Source organism: Vulpes vulpes, chromosome 10 (genome assembly GCF_048418805.1).
Source record: "Vulpes vulpes isolate BD-2025 chromosome 10, VulVul3, whole genome shotgun sequence".
Classification (NCBI taxonomy): domain Eukaryota; kingdom Metazoa; phylum Chordata; class Mammalia; order Carnivora; family Canidae; genus Vulpes; species Vulpes vulpes.
The window spans coordinates 87,251,956-87,269,879 of record NC_132789.1 but is presented as its reverse complement, the minus strand read 5'-3'; the positions used below and the strand labels follow the sequence as shown (position 1 = coordinate 87,269,879).

The 17,924-nt window shown below is 39.6% G+C and overlaps 1 long non-coding RNA gene across 7 annotated transcripts in view; it reads right to left on the bottom strand.

Moving 5' to 3' along the window:
• LOC112933416 (uncharacterized) overlaps positions 1-17,924 on the bottom strand; it is a 166,778-nt gene that overhangs the window by 131,669 nt on the left and 17,185 nt on the right. For 6 of the 7 annotated variants that reach the window (XR_011994975.1, XR_011994977.1, XR_011994976.1 and 3 more), the window contains exons 2-4: positions 8,821-8,907; positions 7,491-7,557; positions 5,384-5,452 (exon numbers count right to left, since the gene is read on the bottom strand). This is a non-coding gene — a long non-coding RNA (uncharacterized lncRNA). Of the gene's footprint in view, positions 1-3,968; positions 4,091-5,383; positions 5,453-7,490; positions 7,558-8,820; positions 8,908-17,924 lie in introns of all 7 variants that reach the window. The other variant, XR_011994974.1, reaches the window with a different exon arrangement.

The following is a 17,924-nucleotide window of genomic DNA, read 5'->3' as shown; positions in this document are numbered from 1 at the left end:
CTAGCATCGCTGCTCCCTCTGCCAATACTTTATCTCAGGGCATTTGCACAGGCTGTCCTCTCTGCCCAGAAGGCTCTTCGCTCGGACATCTGCATCAGGCCTTGCTTTCATTGTCCCTTCAGATCACTTCTCAAATGCCACAGCATTAGCAAGGTCTTTCTTATCCATTCTATTTCAAAGAACAGCCCTTGCCTCCAGCCCTGAAGGCCCTATCCCCTCCTCAGCTATGTTTCCTTAACCAACTTTGTGTGAAATGGGTTGTCACGTGTACATATTTTATGTTCTACTTGTTTGGTTGTAGCAGAAGTAAGCTCCAAGAGGGCAGGAGGGTTTCTTGGTTGATTTGTTCACCGCTGTAACCCCAACATCCAGAAAAGGATTTGCCAATAGTATGAGCTCAATACCTATGTGTTAACTGAATACATTGCAATTGACCCCAACCTTACCACAACACAGATGTAACGTCAAAGAGATATTCAAGGGACAAGGCTTTTCTTTTTATTGAAATACTCTGTGAGGATTCAGGGTCTGCCTCCTCCTCCTACCTGATATCAGCTGCCATGGATACAGGTTTCTTAAAGGGGTCAAGGATGCGACAGATGCTTTACATTAGCTTTTATGTGCTCCATAAAATTAACAACAAGCAAACCTTGAGTAACAGAGCTATAATTCTGTCTTGCAATTCTGATCCCACACAGAGTGTAAGAGCTTGGCTCTTGAGGCTAAAAGCTGTTTCCAGAACCCTCAATGGAATTATACCTCTGTAATTCATTTACTGTTATTCATTTTATATATGTTTATAGATAGAGCCAAAAAAAAATCACACAGCCAGCAAAACCAAGGCAAAGAAGAAAAGATAACCTAGTGGTTTTCATTTTTAAATTGCAATCATTATGTAAGATACAGTATTTTGTCACACTATAGCACTTCCAGGCTAAGCAAGAAATATACTTAACAGGTAAACATAATAAGATAGCTTTTAAAAAGAATGAATATTACCTTGCTCTGTCTTCAGGGATGTTATTTTCAGTAGCAATATCAATTCACAAAGAAAAGTCAAGAGAATAATTACAGCTTTTCAGCCAATAGGACTGATCTACGTAAACAAGATCACTGAAAGTGTTGGATAATATCCTTGAAAGGCCTCTAAAGTTATTGTCCCACTCCAGCTATTTGCCATACGTGACCAAAAACAACCCAACAAGCCTCTGTCATTTATGTCCAAGTTTCTAATGAAACAAGCCTCGTGAAAAATAAACTAGCATACAGATGGGCTTGGAGAGAACTGGCAGCGTATCTACCTTTTATATTTATTTTATTTTATTTTAAAACCATTTCGGGTAATCAAAGTGGTTCGTTAGCAAGGAACATTGTGGGAGAAATGGCATTTTCCATGCGCCAGACACAACCGAGATAAAGATAAGACTTAGACGCTCCCTCTGGCCGATGAACTACAACTTCATTTACGAAGGAACTACAGGCCGTAGCAGAATCTTAGCGCTGATTTCTATCCACAGGACATTTGGCCACCGCTTACAACCCATTTCATATATAGGCTGCTGAACAGCCTCCAGATGGTGTGTATAAGATTTTACAAATGTTTTTCTTGTTCCAATCAGACATGACCTTTCAAATATATAAAGCTGTACACACGAAAACTGCCACAAGACTTCTAGAAAAATTGAGCAAATTCAATTCACAAATGTTTCTGAGCACCTACTATGCAGGAAACATCATTCTAGGTACTGAAGGATACGGTTGTGAACCAAATAGATTTTAAACCCCCGACTTAATGAAGCTTCTATTCTTGTGGAGGTGTGGTACACTGACAGCGAGCAGTATAAATAAATTAGACATTTTTAAGGTGATAACTATTATGTGCTATAGGGAAAAATCAAGTGGGGAAAGCCCTGAGAAAGGGCTGGGTGCAATTCTAAATAGAATTAGAATAGGCTTCACCCAGAAGGAGACATTTAAGCAAAGACTTGGATGCCAATATCCAGGAGAACACCCTTCTGAGCAGAGATAGCTGCAAGTGCAAAGATCCCAAGGTGGAAAATTGCCTGGCATGTGACAGGAGCAGAGTGAGCAAGAGGAGAGCAGTGGATGAGGTTGGGGAAGTAGTAGGGGCCGCATTCCGTAATGACTCTGGCTTTTCTCCCCCTGAGGACAACCAGGGAGCAGGGAGCAATAGGACCAAAGCTTTCAGAGCATCACACTGGCTGCTTTGTCCAGAATAGCTGTTGGGTTGGAGAGTGGGAAGGTGGATAGGAGATGAGGCCAGAAGTGGAAGAAGGGGGCCATTTAGAAGGCCATGGCAATGCTGTCGGTAGGAGAAGAGGGCTACCACCCTTGGACCAAGAGGGTAGCCACATGCATGATATAATGTGCTTAGATTCTGGATATACTTTGAAGACACGTAAGATAGGGAGACAACAGGATTAGGACACCCCCAAAGATTCATATGGCCACTTTAAATATATACCTCTCCCAACTACTCGGTTGGTTAAGCAGTGTTATTTCCAACAACAATCACCCACCAAAAACTCACTGGCATTAATGACAATTTTGGAGGATTAGCTCAGAAATGTGGATTCTTTAGGAAGATCCAGAACTGTGTTAGAATTAAGGGTTTTCTGAGTCAACAGAGGTGTTACATCTCGGCTGCTCCATCTGTACAATGTAGTGTGGGGGGTTCATTCTGTATCTCCTCTAGTCACTTGTTCTCTCCTTGTGCTGGGAGCCATGAGCAATAGTCATAGGCTACTATTTCCATGCTCAACAATTCCCAGTCTAGCTGGGGAGGTGTGCAGAGCTACCTCTTCTTTCCTTCCTCTGCTCTTCCTCCTTTCAGTGTCTCTCCACCCTGCCCACAAGGCACCAAACACCAAAGAGAGGCTGACTCACACTCCTGACAATAGTGAACCCTGTGGAGACTCCCCTTGTTTCTGTGCTCTTGTCTGCTGCCTGACGCCTGCTTATGCACAGCTTCCCCCTCGGAAGTGGCATGGTCCTGCCTCTGACATTCTTCTATCTTGTTGTTGTTGTTGTTGTTGGCTCCAAGTAAAGGTAAAGCCCAAAACCAAATAGGAGCCAGCCCTATAAACTCCAGAATCAACCTAAGATTATTGACAGTGGGGCCTTCCATGGTGCCTGTAACTCAGATGCTCGGAGATCTGCTCCCACCAGGTTAAAGGGAGAGTACAGCAGTCCTTTCTGAACAGCTGTGCTCCATCTTCCAAGTTCCCTGGACCTTTGAATAAATGAGCTCTCCCAGGGCTAGAGACCGACAGAGGATCATTATTGTTTTGGTTCCCGATGCCTTTGAAAATATAGCTAATGTTTTGTACTGGAGATGATGTGGACCTAGGAAACCAGAATTTTACTATCTATTTAATTTGTAAACCGTGTCTTTTAAGCATATGCTGTGGCAGATGGTAGGTGATACCACGGTGTGTTTAGTTAGATGGGATCCTTGCTAAAGTTCACCTGCCCCATCTGCATACTCTGGAGGCCAGGACATTCTAGTAGCTGTGCTAAGAAATCCATCAAAACCAAGAAGCCTTTTTTTTATAGTAAGTAATAGTCATGGATCTGCACTAATGAAAATGCAGGGCTTCTCTACCCAGAGTGGAAAAAACCAAGCTGAACCCAGTATCAGCGATTTTCCAGCAAGGCTGTCACTGTGATCTGTGATGCGCTATCAAGATGAAATTGGAACCAAGTGTACTTTATTCAGGACATCTGCAAGATAAAAAATATAATGCTCCTTTTCTATCTTTGTGACATTGTTCGCAAAGATGTGATTTGGCTGTTAAAACCACTTGCGCTGTATCTCAAGGCTAAGGCTGACAATTCAAATAAAAGCCTCTCTCTCTCTTTGGTTTGTTATCTGAACCACAGTTAGCTGTCATGGCAATTCTATATACTGGGGCACTTGGGGAGGAGGGGTGAGGCGTTTGACTGACCTGCTATAGCTTCCCATCTGACTCTGTTTCTGAGCTCCATTTAATTTCCTGGAGTTCTAGAAAGTTGTTTGTTTTGTTTTGTTTTGTTTTTCCATATTAATGCCCTCAAACCAGGTGCAGTGCTAAAAGACAAACAATGGTGTTTAATTTTTAATAATTTTATTGTATGCACTTTGTAGAAAATTTAAAATATACGTATGAGCACTAAAAAGAAAATAAGATGCCACCATTTTAGATGAGTCCTATGACTGTTTTCAATGCATCTCCTCCGGGTGTTTTTTTCTATGCCTGCATATGTGTGTGTGTTTGGGAGGGGGTATGTTGGTTTGTCTTTGTTTAAAAAAAAAAAAAAAAAGGAAGGGGTGGGGCACCTGGGTGGCTCAGTTGGTTAAGTGGCTAAGCATCTGCTTTTTTGGCTCAGGCAGGTAGTGATCCCAGGGTCCTGGGATCAAGTCCTGGGTCAGGCTCCCTGCTCTGCGAGGAGTGTCCTTCTCCTTCTCCCTTTGCTCCTTCCCTCCACTCACGCTCCCTCCCCCTCCCTCTGTGTGTTAAATAAATAAAATATTTTTTTTAAAAAGGAAGGGGAGAACTAAAGGAACAATTCTGTGAGCTCCTCATTAACAACTTTGGACAAACATTTTTCCAACAACTTTTCATTCCTCACAGATGTAGGCACACTGTTTCTTCCTATCATCATTAATCTGCAAGGAACACCATTCAGATAACTGTTTCTCTAAATTGTCATAAATCACTTCAGAGTTTTCATCAAAAGAAACACTAAAATGTCTCTCAGTTCTACAGAGATATAATGTTGCAAACAGAAGCTCATCTAAAACACTCATATTTACTGGCCTTCTGCCTCTAGCTTGAGCAAGCACTACATTCTTATTTGCTTAACCTCAAGCCTGCTCAGAGCCTCAAATCTACCTGATTTGTGGGGCCATCCTGGCCTGCAAAGGTTTCCCCCAAGATGTTCTACTTACTACTCCTTCTCCCTCTAGGGTGCCTCTGGCTTCCTGCAGAATAAGTCATTCTTACAACCAAATCCAAAGGGACTCATTCTCTGTAAGAAGGCCACTTTCAGATAAATATATGTGTACATTTTCACCTGGAGACACTAGGTCATCAAACTGGTATTGAAAGTCCATTAAAGGACTATGGGGGAAGAGAGATGCACAGTTTAAATTCAAGAAAAGGAACACTAAAAAGTCACCCATTGGAATCTACAGTTGGCTGACAGCTACTCATGCAGCCCCAATATTTGGTATTCATTAGTTTGTGACATTGTCCTTTCCTATGACACACTCCTATTAAGGAATCCTCAGGGAAAACTGTAGTGGTTGAGGAGAAGGAGTGTGGCCTTTTTAAAAGAAATTTAGCTTTTGGAACAAGAAAATGGCGTGCAGTGCACTTACTTGTCTTTTGTCCTCTGAACTGACCTTGCATCAAGTTCAAGCCAACCAGAGTTGGGCCAGAATTTCCATCTGGAAGGCAGAGAGGTTAGGATTAGCCAGGGGTTGCCATGTCAGCAGCAGGTGCAGGAGAGCCAATGTTCACATAGAAACTTTAGGCAGATGGGTGCTTGCTTATTTTCTTTTTTATTTTTTATTTGATGTAGACCACTTTCAATCACATACAAACTTTTTAAACTTTTTGACAGGTGAAAGTGGAGGGATTGAAGGCACAATCATTGCTTGTTTCTTGAGAGTTAGAAATCACAGTGTACTGTGGAGCAGATCTGAAATCTCATCCTCATCAGCAGGGGGTGAATAAAGTCTGTTGTGTGCAACTGTTATTAAATTCCCCTTTCCTGGGTGGTGGAGGTGAGGAAAAGGGAGGGACAGTCAAAGTTCATTGGTACATTCAAAAAAAGTCTGGCTAAGATGTGGCTTGATGGTTGCTCCTAGAGGAAGCTGCATACATGTTCAAGTGTGTAATAGTTTTCTCATTTCAGGACAAGCATGAACCTGAAGTGCTTTGTTTTGTTTTAAGATTTTTATTTATTTATTCATGAGAGACAGAGAGAGAGAGGCAGACACACAGGCAGAGGAAGAAGCAGGCTCCCTGAGGGGAGCCAGATGCAGACCTCGATCTCAGGACCCTGGGATCATGGACCTGAGCTGAAGGCAGACGCTCAACCATTGCTCCACCCAGGCGTGCCCTGAAGTGGTTTTTCCACCTCCACTCCCAATTATTTCCCCCATTCCTATCACCATTTTAAGCTATTTATAAATAACAAGGAAATAATTGACACCAGATGAGTTCACTAGATGAATTCCAGATTTCTAAGCAATAGGTTAATCTTTCACATTAGGACACACAACCTAAAGTAGACTCATTGATTGTATAGTTAAAAGTTCACAGCACTAGTGGTAATCTCTTATCCAATTGATTTCACTTTGCTATGCTACTTTTCATGGTGAAATTAGTTGAAGATCCAAGTAAAAACCATCAATATGAGTCAAAAAGGAAAAAAGCTAGAAAGCAGAGTTTTCAACTATAAAAATATTAGGTTCAAGACATGGCACAAAATGAGAGAAAATAAAGCACAATTTCATTTTTTTGTAGAACAGGTTGGGGTCAGGGGGACTTCCATTAAAAATAATATTCAATAAATATGGAAATAAGCCAGTCTCAGGAAATGTTGGGAGACTTAGGAAGAAACTTGCAGGTGTTGACATTTTTACTGGGTAACAAATGCTGACCACCAAGGAAATGCATCAACAAATGCCTAACCTAGGAAAGAAGGAAAAGAAGAGAAAAACTCAATCAGAGCAGTTCTTAGAAACTGAGGAAGGGAATGGTGGCTGGGGAACTTGAATAGACAAGGAAATTGCAGAGTGATCATACCCAGCTGGTGGTGTGAGAGGAAAAAGTAGAGGAGGACAGGAAAATATATGAAATGGACAAGCTCACAAAACAGAAATCCCAATGAATGCATGGAATCGAGGGTGTTTAAAGGACAATTCATTGAAGGGAATTGCCTGAGACACTAATGCAGGTGCCTCCGCCATCACCTTGAGTGGAAGGCAGATTTTACACTACGGATTGAAACAGTCATTTTCATTTCGTAAAGCCTACATCCCTGGAAAATTAGGTTCCATAAATTGAGATTTTTGTTACATTAAGCTTTACTATGAACTTTCCAGTAGTTTTAGAGGTGTAATTTATTTGAACCATTTGGAAGTATAGAACAGGCTTGTAAGATAAAATGAGTCAAAAGTTAAAAAATTAATTGAATAAATCTATTGGATAAGTAGTCGAATAAAACTGATTTTTCAGGAAAAATAAATTGCATGTCAATTAATAAATTTGAAATGAAATAGTCAACTTTCAATTATCAATGCTCATTGAGAAAAGGCAGAAATGAGAAACAAGATCCACAGAGAACTCTGAAATTTCATTTCCATTTCAATCTTTTCCCCCATATCCATTCCAATTTTTCTATTGAACTAATTTGAGTTTTAAAAAGCCTCTCTGTTTCCTTTCTAGTCATTAAAGAAATCTTTATTAATGGCCTACCTTACACCAGGCCTTCCAACAGGGCATGTAGGAGAAAGAGGCCAGGGCCAAGAGGCTGACCAGGACCCTGTAATAACAGAGTTGATTTCAATTATTTCCTGTCATCATTTCAGCAAAATGCATAGTACAAATTAAAATTGATTTTAAGGAGCACCTTGGAGGCTCAGTTGGTTGAGTGTCTCTTATTGGCTTGGGTCATGATCCCAGGATCCTGGGATTGAACCCCGCATGGGGCTCCCTGCTCAGTGGGGAATCTGCTTCTCCCTCTCCTTCTGCCCCTTCTCACTCCTGTTCTCTCTCTCTCTCAAATAAATGAAAAATCTTAAAAATAAAATAAAATAAAATAAATTTTTAAATGCCCTTAACAAATATAGATACCCTTATCACAATCTTCTCAACTAGAGTTTTCACTAGGTCTCATTCTTAATTCTGATGGACACAAAAAATGGCCTCTGGGGAAAAGTGGAGATAGAATAGAAGCTAGGAAAAAGCAAAAGACAAGTATATAAAAAATTAAGGCACAAATAGAAAAGGAGAGTGTAATTCACTTACAAATAATAGTGAAGTTAATCCCAATTTTTCCTAGCAGATTTAAAGTTGCAAAACTGGATTTATAAATGTGAATGTCATGATTGACAAGCCAAAGACTTATGTGGAGAGGATGTAGGAGTGAGCAGAAATGGCATCTATTCTAACAAATAGCCAGGAAGAAAAGGTAGCTGGAAAAATCAGTGAGCAGGAGCATCTGATCCACATTCATTACAGAAATGACCAGTTAGGAAGTCTACAACACAAGGCCATTCAGGGGGAGCTCCTCCTACAAATCACTTTCTTACCTTCAAACACTTGAGGTGCACCTAATAAATACTTTTTGAGCCAGTAAACAAAAGAAGAAAATAATGAATGATGGAGTCACTGCTCCATACATCCTCTTGCACCTGCTGCTTTCTGCTAGGTACTTCCTTAACCTTGGCTCCTGTTGGGCTCCTTCTCACTTACCCATGAATAAGGATTCTTAAATTACATTTACCAAGACTTTGAACTTTCATGGGCTACACCGGCCAAATGATCTGGTCTATTAATTTTGAGGAATATGAATAAAGGCAGGCTGTAGAATTTCCAAAATAAGATTAATAGTCTTATTCATAATTCTATCACTCATTGGCAAAATGGAAAAACAAGCATTATGTTGCCAAACACCACAGAGATAGCAGATATCTTTATAAAGATAAAGAGAAGTGCCCCCAACTTGAGACCTCATGCCTGACACCACACCTTTCTGCTGTAGTAAGACATATACTATGCATGTAATCTTGACGTCAATACTCACTTAGGCATCCATGATGACACTGCAGGTCTTGACACAGCTGCCCCCAGCTGTCTACAGAGGTAGCACAGGCTCATGCTAAAGTGAAGTCTGTAAAAAATAATAATAATAAAATAAAATAATAAATAAAGTGAAGTCTGTGATGCCAAGGGTTGAGAAGAGAAAATGAAGAACACCACAGCTAAAAAATGTCATTTGAACACAAGCCAATGCCAACACTTGGAATAGAAGTTGCACCTGGGTGCTCAGCCATTTAAGCATCTGACTTGATTTCAGCTCAGGTAATAATCTTGGGATCGTGAGATTGAACCCCTGCATTGGGCTCCATGCTCAATGCAGATTTTCTTGAAATTCTTCTCCCTCTCCCTGTGCCCTTTCCTCTGCACATGCACTAAATAAACAAATAAAATAAAATAAAATAAAATAAAATAAAATAAAATAAAATGTTAAGGAAAAAAAGAAAAGAAGTAGCACAGAACCACCTAACTACAGAAATCCAAAAGGAATTCTTCCAGAATCCAGTGCTTGATCATACTATCCCAGGAACCAGGGCTTAAGTAATAATAGCAAACTCTTACATACCGACACTTACACATATTTTGTCTTTTACTTATTTTTTAATTCCAATATAATTAATGTACAGTGTTATATTAGTTATAGGTATACAATAGTGATTCAACAATTCTATACATTATTCAGTGCTCATCGTGATAAATGTACTCTTCATCCCCTTTATCTGTTTCACCCGTCCTCCCATTCATCTCCCCTCTGGTACCCACCAGTTTGTTCTTCATATTTAAGAGTCTGATTTTTTGTTTGTCTCTTTTTTCTTTGTTCATTTGTTTTGTTTCTTAAGTTTCACATATAAGTGAAATCACATAGCATTTGTCTTTCTCTGACTATTTCACCTAGCATTATACCCTCTAGATCCATCCATGTTGTTGCAAATGGCAAGATTTCATTCCTTTTTATGGCTGATTAATATTCCATCGTGTATATATACAACACCTTCTTTATCCATTCATCTATCAATGGCCATTTAGGTTGTTTCCATATTTTGGCTATTGTAAACAATGCTGCCATAAACATAGGGGTGCACATATCTTCAAATTAGTAAATAGTTTCATTTCTTTGGGTAAATACCCAGTGGTGGAATTTTTGGATCATATGATGATTCTATTTTTAATTTTTTGAGAAACCTGCATGCTGTTTTCCACAGTAGCTGTACTACTTATACATTTTTTTAAAGCCCTGTAGGTGAGTCTAATAGCCAAGATTGAGAACCATTGCTATAGCATTACAAAAGCCTCTAATTCTTTCTCCTACCTCCTCCATGTTTCATCATGAAAATAACAAGTTCTTAAAACATTAAAAAAAAATGTCACTAGGTAAGGGTATTTGAGAGTATCATAAGACCTGCCCAAGACTAAATCCTTAGAGATACACTTATCAATCTGAAATAAATGGGGGAGTTTACAGAGTAAAATTAAAGTGGTTGACTGGCCAAGGCAGTTGGAAATGTGGCCCATGTCTTACTGAAGAGAACAATATGATCTCTTTGTGGCCCTTCTCCTAAGTTTTTCACTCCTATAAGGGAGAAAAAACCTTTTTCCTTTATCCATCTTATATTTGTTGGCTGGAGCCCTGTGAATTAGACTGAAAAAAGAAACAGATTAAGAAGAGAAAAATAAGCAGAAGTTTATAAATGTGCACTGCACATATACATGGGAGTACACAGTGACAAGAAACTCAGTGGGGTGGTTAGAACTTGGGCTTATAACAATAAATTTTGTAGAGAAGTGACAAGACAAAGAAAAGGGCTTTAGGCTTCTAGGGATAGGTAGCAAACTGTGGGAAGGTAAATATATGAAAAAACTAACAGAAGATAAAAGTTCTGGCAAGGTTTGTTGTATAGATTCCTTCGGTGCCTGCCATCTCTGGATTTAGGATTTATAAGAGTCTAGAATTGTCTCCAGTGATTCAGAATTATCTTAACCTTCCTGGCAGAGAGGGAGAGGGCAGAGAGGTTTTCTGTGTGTCTGCTTTTTTTTTTTTTTTTTAATGCCTTCGGCTCAAAATAATCCTTATGCCAGAGTGGCGTATTCTGGGACGGCATACTCTGAACTCCTAAACCCCTCTCAAAGCTGTTTGATGGGCTGGAAAGCCCTCTGTGAACTCCCCACCAAGTTACTCTTGCTATATCACCACCCAGCTGATTTCTTCTTGGCACTTGTCACTGAGTAACTTGTAATTACTTAGTATATTAGAAGTGATATTTTGAAAATTATTTAATTAGCTTTTCCTGTTTGCTTTTGTACTAGCAGACTCAAGGTGTCCATCTGCCATGGGGGAGATTAGAATTATAGGGTGGTGTTCACTTCTAACATGCAAAGTAGGATTATGCAGTAAAACAATAGCTTTACCAGCCAGGCATTTGTACTGAAAGGATTTTCCAAAGTCCTCTAATATCCACTTTATTAAGAGCCAGTTGGTCGTGGAGTTCTCCTTTTGTGGTGAGAAGCTATCCCTTTTACCCTTTGACAGGAAAGCTGGTGAGGCCTGTTGCTTCATAGGGGGAGGATATAAGGCAGGGAATAGAGAAAGAGAGAAAATGAGAGCGTCAGCGGACCAGCTTTAAACCAGAGAGAGGTAGTTATTGTAGATAAATAAGGATAATAAGGGTAATACCAAGGACAAATATGAGCTCTTGCTGTCATCTTCTCTTTGGGATTCTGGGCAAGACGACTCAACACAGCACTGAGCTCCTGTGAATTAACCCTGCAGTGTTATTTGGCCCAGAAGCATTTCGGTTAGTCCGTGAAGCCTTTCTGTGGACACATGTGCCATTTCTGTCGGGTTTATTGAAATATTGAAAGTAGTTTTACAAAGTGAAGCCATAGTGTCTGTACCCACTCCCATCAATATTTTGCAGGACAATGAATTCTAGACTCCCAAGCTGGAGTCAGGGGCCCATTTTTTTTTTCTTATCAAGTACCAACATTTCCCCAATTCCCAACCCAGAAACTATGAGTCTGTAAGTTTGCTTACTTATTAGTCATTATTTATTGAGTGTTACAATGTAACAGAAGCTAGGATAGATAGAGCTGACACAGAACTGTCTTCAAAGAGTTCACAATGAAGTAGGAAAAGGTGGTCATGTGAACAAAAATTATAATATTGTTATAAGTGGAATGCGTCCTCCAGAAAGATAAGGCTCAAGTCTTAACCACCCTTAGCTCAGAATGAAAGCTTATTTGGAGATAAGGTCTTTGCGGATGTAATCAGGTGAAGGGTAACAGAATATGCCACCCCCAAAATATGACTACAGGAGTTCAAGACACGCCCCTCCAAATTATGCCACTTTGGTATATGGATTATTTTGAACCTCAATCAGTTGAAAAACAGCAGATGCAGGGAAAGGCTTTCTCTGAGTTCCCTTTATCTGCCTAAAGACAAATTCTCCAAAAGAAACTCTGACTGTCCCAAGTCCCCTCCCTGGGAATTACATGAACCAGGGAAAATTGATTCTCATCACAGGAGAAGACACAAAAAGTGGACATCACACCCAGACAAACTTTGTCACAAACTCGTACCTTCCATCTATGCCTCTAAGGGCTCATTCATCTTTCCTATAAAAATCCCTTATGCTCCCTAAAAGGCCAACATCAGTCTTCTCCTTTTTCTATGAAGATGGTATTTAATCCTGCATTCTAAGCCACCTCATGGAGTTACTCATTTTTCTCTAGATAAGTCCCATGTAGACATGAGGTCTTATGATAATAAACTTCTATTTGTCTTTCTCTATGACTCTGTCTTTTATTAAGGGACCTCAGAATGGTGAGGGAAATTATTTTTCCTTTTTCCTTTCCTGCACAAGTTAAGATGTGGTCATCCTGGAGTAAGGTGGGCCCCAATGCAATGGGACTGGTGTCCTTTTATAAAGAAGAGGCACAGAGGGACACCTGAGTGTCTCAGTGGTTGAGCTTCTGCCTTCAGCTCAGGGCGTGATCCCAGTCCAGGGATTGAGTCCCGTATCAGGCTCCCTGTGGGGATCCTGCTTCTCCCTCTGCCTGTGTCTCTGCCTCGCTCTCTGTGTGTCTCTCATGAATAAATAAATAAAATCTTTAAGGAGGAGGAGAAGAAGGAGAAGGAGAAGGAGAAGGAGAAGGAGAAGGAGAAAAGAAGAAGAAGAAGAAGAAGAAGAAGAAGAAGAAGAAGAAGAAGAAGAAAGAAGAAAAGAAGAAGAAGAAGAACACATACACACAAACACACACACAGGAGATGACACCATGTGAAGAAGTAAACAGAGATTGGAGTTTTGCTGCCACAAGCCAAGGAAAACCAAGGATTGCTGGCAACCACCAGAACCTAGGAGATAGAAATGGAACTGATTCTCTCTCAGAACCTCCAGTGGGAATCAACTCTGCCAACACCTTGATTTGGGACTTCCAGCCTCCAGAACTACACAGGGATAAGTTTCTGTGGTTTGAAACCACCCAGTCTGCAGTGATTTTTGACATTAGCCCGGGGAAAGTATCACAAGTACCATGTGAAGAGGGCTTCAACAGGGCATTTACACAGTCTAGGGAAGCAGAGCTAACTCATGCAAAGAGTAGGATGTTCTGACTCACTGGAGTGGCATGGAGGTGGTTGGAAGTGGCAGTTGCATGAAGTTTCCAGCTCACTCAGAACAATACAGGAGACCTAGAAAAGAGACTCCTCCATATTCAGAAAGGGTTCCATAGCTCTGAAGAGAAACCAAGCATGTGGTAGACCAGAGTGGAATTCAGGCTTAGAGTATCTGGCAAGTTTTTCAATTATATGGGGAAAGGAAATGAGGAATCCATAACAAAGCTTGAAAACAGACCAGAACATGCCTAAGTACATGTGAGATCCTGTAGGGCCTTAGGTAAAGGAGCCCTAGGAAATGAAGCATCAGGTAACAATGTAAATTCATAATCTGTAGATGCAGTACAGCCAGCCACTGGTGCTCTGTGGAAAAAGGAGGATGAAATGTTGCTCAATCTGTTTCTCAATGAGATATTATCATCTTTATTATTATTACTTCCACCAAGTTGACACTTTATCTACCAAACTGATATTTCAAGAAAGGCTTTCTTGGTTGAAATGGATTCCTATCTTTTTCTATCAGACTCCAAAAATAAATCCATACCCTAAAGACTACATATTTGGAATTCTAAGGGGTTTTCTAGGTAAAATCTACTCTGCCATCTTTTTAAACAAACGAGTTCGGTTGCACAAATACATTCATGCCAAACCATTTCGAAAAGAAATGCACTTTAAGCTCCATAGATCATGTCTGAGTTTTTATTCCAGTATTAGACGTCATTGTAAATCACAGAAAGAGCAGAGGTGAAAAGGCTTGGGCCATCAGTTCACATAGCAGGAAACATTATTTTTTAAAAATTCCAATTTAATTGAAATTATTCACCCAGGTAAATATATTTACCTTGCAGGAAAATGTTTCAAGATACAGTTAGGAGGAAACACATACATTTTTCTCAGATTACTGAGAAGTATCTTCGGCAAGTCTTTAGGAAAAACACATATTGACCTTCTATTTTTCAAGAACTGATTATTCAGGTCTATCTTCTTTCTCCTACTATTGACTGATCAAAGTCAGAGAGAAATGATGGGTGAACCAGGAGCTCCCCAGGTCCTTTGCAGTCCTTCCTGTTAGTACGTTGGCATTTTAAGCTTTACCTCGATTACAGAGTATTTCCTTCAGAAGAAGTTATTTTATGTGTTATAGCCTAAAACCTCGGCACCCAGGAAGCAACATTCTTATGCTCCTATGGGTAAGGTCAGCTCTACAAATCCAGAAATAAAGCAAGATTAGAAAGAAAAGCAAAACAGAAAATTTACATGCAATTAACGACCTGAAGTCCAAATGGCTGGCTTTGATTAACATGTACCCTTCTCCTAATGCTAATTCGCTTGTGCATTTATTGGATTTCAAAACTGCAGCCTATGCCCTCCAGCCCCAGCAAACAAAGACATAATTTAAAATACCAAGACACAAATGTGCTATCTATTACTGTGTAAAAGAGCCATTATTACAGTGACTTATTTTTTTTTTCCTTCAGGAAACTAGCTCTTTTCAAGTTATTTACCATGTTGTCAATTATCACCATCATTAATAATGATAATGATAATCACTGAGAACCAGCAATGTGTTGGGGGATAAATAGAGCCCAGAGCCAGGCCTGGTCCCAACCTAGTGAAACAATGGGGATTTTGTTTCACCTCAGATTTCACAAAACGAGGATGGCAGATATCAGGAAAGTTTTTATCCATAATTTTCCCTCATCTTTTTAGTTCCAAAGCGTCCCTTTTGCAATTCCCTGTGCATACAGAGGGTGTGAATTCACAGTCGCCCTCTTATGCACGAACTGGCATGTGGGCACCCCAACCCTGACGAATCTCCAGGCTGGCACCGATCGCCAGATTTCCCCCAGCTGAGAGAGACCGCATGTTAGTACCACTGGATGTGCTATTAATGGAATCTGTTATCAAGTCACAAGACAAGATGCCAGTCTGGCACTACTCTGCAAACTGGAAGTGCATGGGGGAAAACACAGACACCCTGTCTGTCGATGAATAGCTAAGCTGTGAAACCAATTGACTGGGCACCTACCAGAAATTAGCTTGTCAAAAGTGATTGCACTGTATGAGATGGCATCACAAGTTCATGTGTCTGCTATTTGCATGCATGTGCTCCCTTTGTAAATGCACGTGTAATTAGATAATGAAAGTAAATAATAACCAAAATTCTTGGGCAGTATCTTGCTTGGATTAATGTGGTCTGATCACATTCTGAATATAAATCTAAGTGAAATATTAGGGCAAGAATAGAAGTTGTATAATAGCTCTTTTCTAAGGAGTCATGTCTTTGGAATAATTTATTCTTGCTTTTTTCATGTTTGCCTAGAACAAAGTATGTAATTTATTTTCGTCATGTTATAGAATCAACTTAATACAAACTTAAAAGTACACCCCTTCCCACAAATATCAATACTTCTTGTTCCAAGATTCTGAAGCTTTATTTTTACATAAAACAGGAGAAATGTTTAAACATGAGGATATAAATATAGTTATATTTGTATATATAATATATAAATATATAAATATAAATACATATAAAACATGAGGAATATGTAATAAATATTTAATATTCCTCATTTAAACATGAAGAATATGGCTGGAAAAAAAAAGGAGTAGGTCTTATTTTCCTTCTGCCCAGTACTGTAGCTGTCTATAGAATAGAAATCAGAAAGAAAACCAAGCAATACTGGTAGAGGGATGAACTGGTGGGATGTATCCTGGTTGGTGACATTTCTGTTTCATGGTCCCACTTCCTTTTTATCCCACCTCTCGGCCACCTATGGATTACTAACTAATCAGAGGACCAGAAGAGGATCTCCACATGTGTGCGCGCACACACGCATAAAACTCTAAAATGCGGCACCTAGGTGGCTCAGTGGTTGAGCATCTGCCTTTGACTCAGGGTGTGATCCCAGAGTCCTGGTATTGAGTCCCACATCGGGCTCCTTGCATGGAGCCTGCTTCTCCCTTCTGCTTGTGTCTCTGCCTCTCTCTCTCTCTCTCTCTCTCATGAATAAATAAATAAAATCTTTTTTTAAAAAAGCCTAAAATGTAAGATTTTCTGAAAGTAACAAGTAGAGATCATTTAACAAAATGGAAGGTCAGGACTCATTCTTTTAGCCCTAATTTCTACCCAGTTCTAAAAACTTTTCATAGGCAGTGGAGAGAGACACAGAAACACTAGACACGTATAAATACTACATATGGATACAGAACACATGCATACATGCTGAAGACCAATTTCCACTCTTGGAAAAACTCATATTACTCTGAGATCCAAGTACAGCCCTGGTTTTTGTATGATTATCTCAGCGAGAGTTATCTGGGTACATCAAAGGGTGAAATTTGGTCTAGGCTATTTAAGTTTGCTTCCCTGTTATCACTTAGATGTGTAGAATAGTGTTTTCAAAATATATATATCATGTTTTAAAGAAAGAATTATTCTTATATACACTTACAACTTAAAAGTGCTATGAGTAAGGACTTAGTTGTCAACAGCTGCCAATTTTTTCTTCATGTGAAGTTACAGATCTGTATCCGATTATTTCTGACAGCGATGTTTCCTTCCATTTTTTGAAGAGGAAGAAGGTGGAAGGAATATTGAGATTTTTATTTAAATGACCTGAGATTTGTGCCTTTAAACTTCCAATTACAGAGCACATATTTGCTGCTGAACCTTCTGTAAACCTATCAGTTAAAAGCCTGTGTAGTTTTATGACACATCACCTTTAGCCTCTGATCAGCAAATTGCAGGCCAAGCTAAAACACTTAAGCAATGCTGCTGCTTCTCTCATTTTGGAAGACTAGATCATTACAGCATAGTAATTTAGATAAATCTTTGCAGCCTATATTCCCACCCTCTGTAGAGATCTGATGCACAGAGAAGGCATATGGGGCCAAATTACATATTATGTTTTCCTTATAAAAAAATACCAAAGAAATTTGCATTGATGGAATTTATGAGGGGTTTATTGCATTCACTGTCTGAAATTAGCTTGTTCATTTACTCATTTATGGGTTGTCTCCTCCTCCAAAATGTAAGTTCCATGAGATCACAGACTTCTGTCTTGAGCACTGCTGTATCTCCAGATCATTGCTGAACAAATATTTGCTGAATGGATAGATTCATTTATTCATCCATTTCTCAAATATTACAGATGAGAAAAAGTAAGTCACCCACCTTTGAGAGATTCAGTCTTTAGAGACACAAACACTAAACCACTATAAGACACGTATGTGAGCCTAGGGAAGGACAGCAAACACTAGATATTAACTTTAGAAATATAAGCTACATATGATTTTTATGTTTCATTTATATGCTATGATATGAATACAGATATATTATTATATTAGCCCTCACTGATTAGTTATTCATTCAACAGCTATTCATTGAGCATTCGGGCAATGCTCCCATCCTTACAGTTTGGAACCATACCAGAGCAAGAAGAGGGCAGTCCCAGGGCAAGAGGCAGCTTGGAGTC